The sequence below is a fragment of the Gekko japonicus genome, unplaced genomic scaffold (genome assembly GCF_001447785.1).
Source record: "Gekko japonicus isolate JY-2015 unplaced genomic scaffold, Gekko_japonicus_V1.1 scaffold89, whole genome shotgun sequence".
Lineage (NCBI taxonomy): Eukaryota > Metazoa > Chordata > Lepidosauria > Squamata > Gekkonidae > Gekko > Gekko japonicus.
In genome coordinates, this window is record NW_015170889.1 from 1,095,284 (window position 1) to 1,107,852 (window position 12,569).

Consider the following 12,569-nt stretch of genomic DNA (forward strand, 5'->3'; position numbering starts at 1 on the left):
CTGTGCTGTGTTTTTCTTTGCTCTGCTATTTGAAATACCCAACAGGGAGACACCAAGAGTCCAGTGGGCAGGGCAGGACACTTTAGTTTTGTAACATGGTAATTACCAGGGGTCATTTTGTAGAAAAAGAGGTGCAGGAGCTCATTAGCATAACTCATCAGCATAACTTATTTGAATATGCCACACCCCCTGACATCACCGGAAGTGTGTCAGAATGCAACACCCACCGCTCAGGCTCCACTGGACTGTTTTGGATTGCTAGTTGTTGGGGTGGGGGGGAACGTGCAGATCTGTCCTCGCAGAGGAGGGAGAGCTTGTACCTGAAAAAAACTTGGTCTTAAAGGTGCCACTGGACTGTTTTGGACCGGGGGGCCGGGGGGAGCTCTGCAACTTACCTGGCTTCTTCTTGCTCTGACTGAGGGCTGCTGGGAGAAGGGGGTGGGGCTTGTTGCATGGGCCCGCCCCCTGGGGTTTTTACTGCTGGAGCTCCACTCCTGTGCGCTCCAGCAGGAAATGACCCCTGGTAATTAGTAATTACCATGCAGCCCTGACCTGGATGGCCCAAGCTAGCCAGATCTCATCAGATCTCAGAAGCGAAGCAGAGTCAGCCCTGTTTTGTACTTGGATGGGAGACCACTGAGGAAGTCCAGGGTTCCTACGCAGAGACAGGCAATGGCAAACCGCCTCTGTTCATCTCTTGCCTGTGGGCTTGCCATAAGTCAGCTGCGACTTGAAGGCATTTTTCACCACAATTCCCAGGCCATTGTGTACTCAGCAGGCTGCAGTGGACAGCAAAAGAACCCAAACCAATGTCCTTGGCGAATGTGAGTGTTTTCATATGCAATGAGAGCTTGAAAATCTGGAACTCGCCCTTAAGACAGAGGGCTTCAGCTTCTGTTCAGAGTTGCATCTGTCACTCAGAGCGCTGCTACCAGCCAGACGTTGTACGCTGTTTGCCAAAGAAGCATTGACCTCAGATGCTCCATCGAAATCCTGCTACCGCACACTCCTCCAACTCTCCCTCTCTCTGCAGCCCAGCCTCTAACCATTTTCACAGCGTTCTGCAAGCAGGGACAGGTTACATTTAACAAATGCTTCAGAAATCACAGCCTGGCCGAGAATCCGTGACAGCTGTAATTTCAGCTGGTCTCAAATCTCTCCCTGGGAGTTTGGAAGAAGAGCTGAAGCAAGCCTCACTGCCAAAGTGTGTTGTTCCATTTCTGTTGTCCAAAACCTCTGCTTCCCTAGATCTATTTTTGGGCTCTGTTACAAACCACTTTCCAGGCCGGTGGGACCCTTTGGCTCCTGTTATGTTCTTAAGGATTCCGAGGTCAACTTAAGGCTGATAGGTGAGTGCTAGAACTCTAGGATCTTAGAGTTGGAAGAGACCTCCAGGGTCATCTAGTCCACCCCCCTGCACAATGCAGGAAATTCACAAATACCTCCCCCCCCACACACACACACCCAGTGACCCTTGCTCTATGGCCAGAAGATGACAAAAAACCTCCAGGATCCACAACCAAACTGGCCTGGAGAAAAATTGCTGCCTAACCCCAAAGTGGCAATCAGCATTTCCCTGGGTGTGTAAGAAAGAGCCATAAGAACTAAGCACTGATGCAATTATGTCACCTCTCAATCACTGTTTCTCCAAGCTAGTGGGCCCTAACCTCTTTAACCTTTCTTCATAGGGAAGGTGTTCAGTCCCCTTAATCACATGGAGGATTGGTTTGGCCAGGGCTTTTTTGGTAGAAAAAGTCCAGCAGGAACTCATTAGCATATTAGGCCACACCCAACAGCAAAACTCATTAGCATATTAAGCCACACCCCTGACAGCACAGCACATTAGCATATTAGGCCACACCCCCTTGTTGCCAGAAGTGTGCTCATCCAGCCACACCCACCTTTTGCTTCTTATTCTGTTTACTTTGTTGTCAAAACCCTGGGCTTTTTTTGTCGCAGGAACTTCTTTGCATGTTAGGCCACCCACCCCTAATGTAGCCAATCCTAATGAGTTTCTGCTGTTAGGTGTGGCCTATTATGCTAATGAGTTCCTGCTGGGCGTGGCCAACTCAGGAGCCAGGCGGAACTCCGTTCCTGTGCGTTCCTGCCCAAAAATAGCCCTGGGTTTGGCCAACAAAGTTAGTATCCAGTGATGGTCCTAACCTTCCAGCATCAGGAGAAGCCATCCACCCTGTTTGTTTGGCCATGCAGGACAACAGGTGGGCCACTGTGTGACACAGGCTGCTGGACTAGAGAGGCCACTGATCTGCTCCAGCTGTCTGTACTTATCTTCACGAATCGGTCTAATCCCTTTTAAAGCCATTGAAGCCAGTGAATTCTATAAGCCAGTCGTGTGCTGCAGGAAGAATGTTCCTTTTGTCTATCCCGAATCTTCTGCCCATCAGGTTCAGTAGGTGTCCCTAAGTTCTAGTCTGATGGTAAACACCAAGTTCTCTCCCAACTGGAACCATCAACATCCTGGACCTCTTGAGAATATATTCTGAACCTGATTTGCACAAATACTCAAAACATATCAACCTGGGTCAAAATGGGAAAGTCTATACAAGAACTGGGAGGGGAGGGGAGAAGTCTCACCTTCGCCAAGGGAAAACATAACACTGAAATTTCACCTTAGGTGGTGAAAGCTAATTATTTTCAGAAAGGGTTTTTTTAAGCACAAGAAAACGTGGAGCCAAGTCACTGTTTAACTAGCTAATTAAAAGCTTACATCACGACATACTCCAGTATCCCCACTGTGTTATTTAGCTGCAAGCAAGACAGGTATGGAAGAACTTTTTAGGAGCAACCCGTGGGAATTCACAGAACCACATAGATAGATTGCACTCGCTTTCCCTCATTCCTAAGAAAATCATTACGAAACAGTATTAGGGATGATTTCAGACTTCTCACCCCTCCTGGTTCACCTCCTGCTTCCCCCAATCCCTGTCTCCAGTTCACTTCTCCCTCCCGCAAACAGAAGCTTGGATTCTTTATTTTGACAACATTTTCTGTCTCGTACCAAATGTGTATGGTAAAATGTATGCATTTTTAAAAATATTAACTGTGCATCCATAAGTTAGCATTACTGTAGATACAGGAGGAGGAGACCCATGAAGAAGAGTTGTTTGGAAGGGGAAATCCCGGTGCCCCACCCCTCTAGGTCCCACTCCAGTCTCCCACCACCACACTGGCTGTGCTTCACCATCCCCCTGCTCCTGCTGCGGTGGCACTCAATTTCTCTCCCTCCTTCCAGCTTCTTCCACTTTAAATTCTGCTCTGGCTCTGTTTCCCTTCCACCTTACCCTCCCTATCCTCCTCCTCCAAATACCATTTTTGGATTGTTATGGCACTGCAACTGGCCACTTGAGCAGACATCACTACAAAGATCCGGGGAAGTCACGCCATAGATGTTTTTAATAAATCTGTTTTTTTGTGTAAACCTGCATGTTCTCCTGGGCTTGTAAAACTATGTTCTCCTGGGCTTGCAAAACTATCAGTTGTGTAAACCTGCACGTTCTCCTGGGCTTGCAAAACTATCAGTTGTCGCCAAGGCTGGACCCATTGTTAAGATTTTAAAAAATCCATACAGGGTTATTAGACCTCAGGATTATACACATGAATGGCATGCATTGTATACATAAATTGTATATGAAAACCTTCCAAAACATTCACACAATGCAAATAAATCCACAAAGCCATCACTGAAAACCACAGAACGGAAACAACTAAAAATACAAGCAAATTGTAAAAAAGAAATAAAATGAGGAATATTGGTTTGTCCCTGGACACCATCCTGGCTCTTCTAGTCCTTTCTGCAAGCACTCTCCAAATAATGACCTTTCCACCCCCAACAGTCACTGTCTCCAACTTCAATTCAGCCACTTAGCTTTAAGGCAGCCAAAACCTGACAAGCTGATGTTGACCATCAAACGTAAAGCAATCATCTTCCAAAACAATGAGTTAAAAGCCCTGGAAGAAATCTTTTAAAATGTATTTGTGTCAAGAGCGGTCGACTCTAATCTGGAGAACTGGGTTTGAAGCCTGCTGGGTGACCTTGGGTAAGTTGCAGTTCTCTCAGAGCTCTCTCAGCCCCGCCTACCTCACAGGGTGTCTTTTGTGGGGAGAGGAAGGGAAGGTGATTGTGAGCTGCTCTGAGACTCCTTTGGGTAGAGAAAATCAGGGTATAAAAACCAACTCCTCCTTCTCCTCCTCCTCCCATTGACCAAAGCACATGAACCAAGGTAGCCATCTCAAAAAGAACAGACCAAAATACTTCTCAGGTTCATACATACACTCCCTGCCAATCAAACAGTTGGAGAAATCCCCAAGGATTAAGCCTATGATGGAAATATGATGGGATTCTTTTTTTGAGTAAATCAGCAGAGTATTAAGAGACTGAGTCCATGGTGTGTTTTAAAATATAAACGTTTACTATAAAGCTAACATAGGAAAAGGTACACAGGATATAAAATAACAAAGAGCTTATATGCCTACATCCTTGCTGCTAAGAGCCGGAATGGCATCTTCTTCTCTAGTCAGAACAAAGAACACACAGACGGGACGAGAAGCCATAAAATGCTAATACTTGACACCTTGGTTTCCAATAAGAGTAGCAAACTAGCTCCAAAGTTCCCAGGCATCCTATTGTCTAAACACATTGGTTACAAACAAACATGTGACTTAACAAACATCATTAACCCTGTAAATACTGAAGTGTTTTTAACTTGTAACACCCAACAAAATACCCTTGATCCTACTACCTATGCACTGTCCAGTCCGGCTGGCAGCACCTCCCTAGGATGTCATGCAGGAGAAGCCAAAGGTAGAGGCAAAGAACTTCTGCTTGCATAGCATGCGATGAGTCAGGTTGCCAGTCCATTTAGCCCCAAACCTTCTACTCTGATTGGCAGTAGCACCTAAGGAGACTGCAGCAAAGAAAGGTCTTTGCCAAAACCTGCAATAGTGTGTGTGTGTTTTCTGCTTACCCCCCCTTCCCCCTTTCCACTGTAGTCTGCTCTGAGCTAGACAAGGTGTGCTCCCTACAAATTGGAGTCAATTTACTGTGTGTGTTGCTTATCTCCTGGACAGTTCCCAGAACCTCACTGGCCGAGCTTTCGGTTTGTGTTTATTGAAAATGATTGCAGAACTCCACGGCGAGGGTTGCAATATTTAGCAAATGTCTTTTCCTGGGCTTTGTATCACAATCCGAACGAGAGAGACAAAGCAGCTGCTTGCTTTGACATCCCACCAAACAGCCCTTTTCTACAGCAGGAAATTAATATGCAAATAGGGGGCACGAATGCCCCAGAATATCTGTGCTAAGGATTACAGAAAACCGGATGTTATAAACTGGCAGCCATTTCTGACTGGGGCGGGCGGGGGGGGGGGGAGACAATGATCAGAAGAATCCAATTTTTTTAAAAAACAAAAAAACAAAAAACAACAACCATTGTTAGTATCGTCACAAAGCCCAACGTGTTTTGAAAAAATGATCTTCCTCAAGGATTATAAAAATGCAAACTAATTAAAAATTCTTGGGGGGGGAGCCATATCTCTGTCACAGTTGCTATAACTGGTGTCCTAATGAGCTCTGTTGCATCTTAGAGGAAAGGGGAACGCTTACAGCATGAAAAGCAGGAGCCTCTGGGGCCAGATTTCACCTGGGAAAACATTTTAGACTGTACGTGCTCCAGCCTACCCAAGAAACCCTGGTGCATTTTTAGGGCTACGCAATAGCCGCTGTGTTTCAGTTTCGTTTCCTTCTGCCTTCCAAGTAGGGTTACCAGCTCTGGGTGGGGAAATACCTGGACATGTGGGGGGTGGAGCCTGGAAAGGGCGGAGCTTGAGGGGGGAGGGACTTCAATGGGTTATGATGTCATAGAGTCCACCTTCAAAGGGGCCATTTTCTCCAGGTGAACTGATCTCTGTCATCTGGAGACGAGTTGTAATAGTGGGAGATCTCCAGGCTGCACTCGGAGGCTGGCAACCCAACTTCCAAGCTGCTTTTGCATATGTCCAGTGGTTGGGTTAGATAATTAAATAATGTAGGTGATGGCAGAGGGGTGGACTACAAATCCAGTACAACTGCACGAAAGTGCATATGCATGAAACAACCTTAATGAGATCATGGACTTCAATGAAGAAACAGTAAGAGTTTTTTAAAAAGTTTTTATTTATTCATTTATGCCATTTTTATCCTGTCCTACCACGGAAGTAAGAGCTGCGGTGGCTCAAGTGGTTAAGACGCTGAACTGCAGGCTGTGGAAGGTCGGTAGTTCAGGAGTTTGAGACCCAGGTGCCACATGATGGAGTGAGCTCCCATCTCTAGTTCCAGCTCCTGCCAACCTAGCAGTTCGAAAGCAAGAAATTGCAAGTAGATAAATAGGTACCACTTCGGTGGGAAGGTAACAGCGTTCCGTGCACCTTGGTGTTTAGTCATGCCAGCCACATGACCACGGAAACGTCTTCGGACAGTGCTGGCTCTTCAGCTTTGAAACGGAGATGAGCACCGCAACCCTAGAGTCGGATTCGACTGGCTTTCGAGCAAGGGAACCTTTACCTTTACCTTACCATGCAAGTGGGCTCAGAGTGGCTTACAAGAAATCATGAACAATTCCATACAAGACTAATACATTAAAACATTAGTTAAGGATAATTAAAACGTTTAACTAAGATGTTCAGGATGTATCTAAACCTAATAACAGCTCAGCAGTTAGTTCCATTCCAGTGTATGCTGAGTTCATGCCAGGAGGGGCGGTGGATCACTCTGATTTTAAATTTAGACCACTGCTTGACCGATTAGTCTGCTCACTATTTATTTATGTGACTGGGTGCCAAGCAGTGAGCTCTAAGGAGAGGTACATGGGGAAGAGGAGATGCTAGGATAGCCGACGGATTCTACATGAATGCACATGCATCAAATATGGCAACTCCCCATTTGGCATACTGTTTGAAGGCATGAAAATAGCCGGAACAGGCTTGAGCTGCTTGCGAATAGCCCACTGAAAAATCAGTTACCTGCTCAATGCCAGTGAGCAGAATGTGAACTGAACCAAAGGCTGTTCAAGGGACCCTAGTTTACCCAAGACCTAGTTCTGGAGATGGCCAACTGCAGCCCCAGGCGACCTTTGACAACACTTTCCTCAGGAGCTCTCCAAAAATGTTTGCGCTCTGCTGAGCCATCAGGACCAGCAGAAGCTTGGCTGTATCCTTTGAGAGAGAGAACGAACACGAAAACACTTTGACATCCAGGCATGAAAAACTGCTGTGCAAGTCTGTAGACTCATTATTTATAGGGATAATGGTATTTTATCTTCTTGCAGAAAGTGGTTTAAATTCCTGAAAGGGAAGTGGCGTCTCCATCTGCAGTCTAGAAGTATCTATTAACAGTCTAGGCTCTTCTCCCCAGTGTTCTGAATAACACATCTTGAAATCCTCCAGTCCCATAGGCACAAATCCCCGCTCTGCCTTCAACATGCATAGTGATGACTGTGATCCAGGCTGACAATCTGCGATGTGCTTGCCAACAGTATTGGAACTCAGGATAAAAACTCCTCCAATTAGAAAATAAGCACGCCACTGTGAGATAAACCAAGTCCCATTGGTGGTTGGACTGAAGAGGGAAAAACAGACTGGCTAGCTGCAGGACTCCCTGAAGCCTCACACCTGCAGCATCTTTTGGTGCTCTGCAGATTACAGCTCCGTCTCTGTGTGTCAGACTCCTGGGCAAGTTACTCTCAAGCACACTGTCTTTGGCAGTGAAAGGCTTTATTGAGATACTAGGAATAAGGCCCATTGTGGGGGGGAAATACAATGAGTAAACACAGAGTAGTGTTTTGCAGTGTAAAGAACTAATGTGGAGTGAAGAACAGCATACCTTATGGTAGTAGAGAGTAATTGTTGTCCTTGGTCCTGGACACATTTGACAGTTTTGGAGTGTGGTGTCTGTGGCAGTGTACCTGTCTGAGGTCCCACCCCTCCTCAAACCCACCCTTTCCAGGCTCCACACCTGAAATCTTTGGGAATTTCCATACCTAAAGTTGGCAACTTTATCTCCTCCCCTCTCAGCAGCCTCATCCTAGACAAAGTTCTGTCTCTCTCATTAGTGGGGAGCAAAGCAGCTTACTTCATTCTCCTCTTCCACTTTGTGATCTGTACAGCAACCCTGCAAGGTAGGTTAGGCAGAAAGTCTGTGGCTGGTCCAAAATCACCCAGGCAGCTTCCATAGGGAGGCTCCTGCTGAGCAGGAGCAAGCAGCCACGGCTAATGAAGTAATGTCAGTCAGGAAGCATGAAGTCACCCTGAGAGTGCTGGCAGGCCTAGGGTTGCCAACAAAGACAGACTGATGCAAAGGAGGATGGAAAATTTTCCATATCTCTATTTTGCCTTAAATTGATTTTGATGCCAGCAAAGTGAGAAAATGGCAGAGGCTCTGGGTGGGTGCCCCATGATAAATGCACCAAACAATTCCAAAAGATTTTCCAAAACACTACTCTGTCCACATTCATTTTCTACACTCACAGCGTCCCCTGCCAGAATGCAACACATCCCCAGCACTTTGAATTATCACCAGAGTTTTAAGAGCTCTCCAGCTGTCATCTGGAGTTTGACAACAATGGTTTTCCAGGAAGAAATGGCTTGTTTGGAAGGTGGAGTCTATGGCATTGTATCTGTCGGAGGTCCCCCTTTCCCTCCTCCTCAGACCCCACCCTCAGCAGGCTTTCATCCTGGAAGTTTCCAACCTGGAGGTGGCAACCCTATGTTCTTTCCAGGCAACCATCAGCCTACCTTTATCTGTCTGTCTTTAGGTTTATGTCTCCTCCCCCCTCCCTGCAGCCTCTACCTAGGGAAAGGGCAGTCTTTCCCTGCAATGGGAACCAAGGCAGCTGACATAATTCTCCTCTCCCCTGTATGATCCGCACAACAACCCTGTGAGGTATGTTAGGTTGAAAATCTGTGAATGGTCCATAATCCCCCAGGCAGCTTTTATAAAATGAGCCTGGGACCTGCACACCATCCTCTGAAGTGCTATCAGGTGGCAGTAATAGGATGACTGCTGGCACCTTTTACTATCATTTTTTCGCCTTGTGGCATTCTGCTTGTGGTGTGATCTATCTTTTTTGTGGTGTGGCATGGTTGTGTTATTGGGTTTGTTTCTTTTGAAGGGGAAGTGATGTGTTGTGGGTGAGAACATATTTTACCTCAGGATACACCAGGTCGCATATGCAACTGACAGTTCCAGCACTCTCGGGGGGGGGAGTTTGAGGTGTGGAATGGAGTGAGGTCCAATCATCTTCCATATGCAAATGACCATGAAACGCTGTCCCAATCAGAGAAGAGTGAATTACACTGCAGTGGGTGGGAGAGAAGAGCGGACCCAGCACCCATCCAATGCCAACTGATTACTCTCGAGTGGCAGTTCATCTGCGAATGGGTGATGTAATACTCTTCAAGGGTCAATGGGAGAGTCTACAATCATGAATAAATTACTAAGCCTTTTGTATATATAAGATAAACAAGTTCGAGGTCTTAACAGTACTGTGTCAGATCTAAAGATTTTGGCGGGTATAGGCAAAGATATAGGTAATTCAACTGTAACTCCTCCTAAAACCCACTCATACATCACATTCACACTGCCTAGCTCCAGTGTCTCTAACTCCCCTTTCACGTGGGAAATATATGATCCCGTTATCTACTGAGCAAGCTGGCACCAGAAGATTCAAGGACATTTTCCTCTATGAACCAGAGAAGGGCTTCTTCATAGCAGTCACACACTTCACACTCACCCACCCCCCCCAAGGAATTCCCCTCCCCCAGCATCCATGGCAAACAGAGCAAAGCACGGAACATGCTACTGCTATCTGCCATGTAGAAAAAGAAGAGGAGGAGGAGGAGATTGGATTTATACCCTGCCCTTCATTGCCCGAAGGAGTCTCAGAGCGGTTTATAATCTCCTTTTCCTTCCCCTCCCCACAACAGACACCCTGTGAGGTAGGCGGGGCTGAGAGAGCTCTTTCAAGAACCGAGAGAACAACTCTGAAAGAACTTGTGACTGACCCAAGGTCACACCAGCAGCTGCATGTGGAGAAGTAGGGAATCAAACCCGGTTCTCCCAGATTAGAGTCCGTGCTCCTAGCCACTACACCAAACAAGTCTGAGAGAATAGTAGGGAGCTGGGCATATAAGGACTAGTGTGGGGACCACACATTATTCTATAATCTGCCTTGAGTCTCAGCAATCAAGGTGGGCTGCAGCTGCCTTCTCCACTGCGGCCCCCACCTTGTGGAACAGTCTGCCTGAGGAGATCAGGAAAGCCGGCTTTTCACAAGCTATGCAAAACTGAATTGTTCAAGAGAGCTATTCTACGAGGGCAATAGGGTAGCACTGCACAAAATGAATCACAAAATTACTTGGACAAATTATTAGGGAGTGTGGTCTATACTACTGTGCATCGTTTGCTGTTAAATTGGATACTATTATGTGATCTTGGCATCATTTTACATGTCATGTTAACATTTACACTTTGCTTCAATTCTGCTTTTTAGATTCCTGGTTGGTTCTACAACCCAGATCCCATTTCTTCGTTTATTGCATGTCCTATCCTGTTGATTATAGTGACTCACTCTGTGTAATCCACCTGGGGTTCCAGTGAGAAAGGCGGATGATTGATTGATTGATTGATTGACTGCAGAGCTCTAGGGAGAGTTGTGACATATACCCTCTCTGCTTTGTGAGCTTTTTCATAAACCACTTTAGAAAGACCCTTTGTGGGGGATTTTAAGTGCTTGCAAGAAAAGCTCGCAAAAGGCGAGTGTAAATAAGTTGAGCTCTAGAGCAAGTTGTGGCAGGGAGTTCACCCATCAGCAAGTCTGTAAGGATCTGTCATTACTGACTGAGCCAATGGGTCCATGGTTTCCCCATCCCCGCTTTAGCAAAGCACAAAAAAAAAATCAAGAATGAAGAGCTGTTATATTTGAAAGTGACACGAATCCATTAGTCAAGCTAACACACACTGTGATAGCAAGCAGGTCACGATCTCGGAATGCAATTAATGCCATAGGACATCTACCTTCCGTGTACAGCTTTTTTTAAAAGAGAGAGAGAGTTAAAAATAGAATCCCTCACTGTCTCTTTTTTTTTGTGCATAAATTTGCAGTGAATGATCACAAGTCGTTTTCTCACCCGAGACTAGGTTAATTATTTTTCAAACCCTGCGGTTGGAAGGAAGTCATTCGTGGTGACCCTCCCCCATTTCAAACAGCTGGCATTACAAGTCAAAGCGATGCATAACCGGAGGCTTGAAACAGACTGGTACTTTCCTCCCATTCTGGGTATCCTGATTCTGCCCAGCGAAGAGTACATACAAAACTACCTCCCATCCACACCTGGGCTTATGATCCATTGCCGATCGCCTGCGGAGCATATCTGAAGGACCACTTTTTCCTGCCCGTCAGCTCAGATCATCAGGTGTAATGATGGGCAATCTGCTGTGGGCTTGACCCAAAAACCACTCTCATCATTCCGTGCATCCTCATCAAACACTCAAAAAAGCTTGACACAGTTGTGGTGGTTTGACTTGCAAAACAGGCACCGATGCACACATGTGCAGATGCCCAGGCCTGTGCCCACTTCCCTCCTCACCAATTGCCCCACTTCCCAAGCCACACAGTTTTGTGAAGGATAGGGAGTAACCTTCTGCAGGGAATGGCTTCTTAAACAGAGGATAGATTCCAAGTTCCAACTGTATCCTAAGCTCCCCCCCCCCATACATTACTCAAGAACAGAGGTCGATTCGGGGGGGATCGCGGGGGATCGCAGTTCCACCGGGTGAGGTGCGGGGGGTGGAGCACACAACGAAGCCCCGCCCCCTGCTTCCGGCTGCCCCACTTCCGGCCCTCATTCAGCCAGGAGGAGGCAGGAGAAGAGGGAGGGTAAGTTGCTTCCTCCCCGCCTCTCCCCACCCCTGCCTGCCTGGGGCCAGGGAGGGCCTTGGCGGGGCTTCCTCGCACTCCCGCCGGCCTTGCAGGTCCACTGCCGGGCCCCTGATGTCAGGGGGTGTGGCATATGCTAATGAGTTATGCTAATGAGTCCCCCTAGCTCTTTTTCTACGAAACGACCCCTGCTCAAGAACTATCGTTTCCATTATCCCCAGCAATGCATTACTTCTTAGGCATGCACCAACAATAGCTACTTTCCAATTGTATGTGTGATGATAAATACTATCTACCGCACAGACACAAAGTAAGTGTGGCTGCATGTTAGATTTGGATCTGGGTTTGGATTCCCACTCAAATCATGAAGTTCACTTCACTGGCTGACCTTGCGCTAGTCACTTCCTCTCAACCTAAACGATCTCACAAAGTTGTTGGGAGGGAGAAAAAGGGGTAACCTCTCCCATGAGTTCCTTGGAGTCAAGATGGAGTAGGACAGCTCATCTGGTGGCATGCAGACAGTGTCAGACTTAGGGTCTGGGAGAATTTGGTTCAGTTCCCCAATCTGCCATGAAGCTTGCTGGGCAACTCTCAGCCTAAACTACCTTACAGGGATCTTATGAGCATAAACAGGGGAAC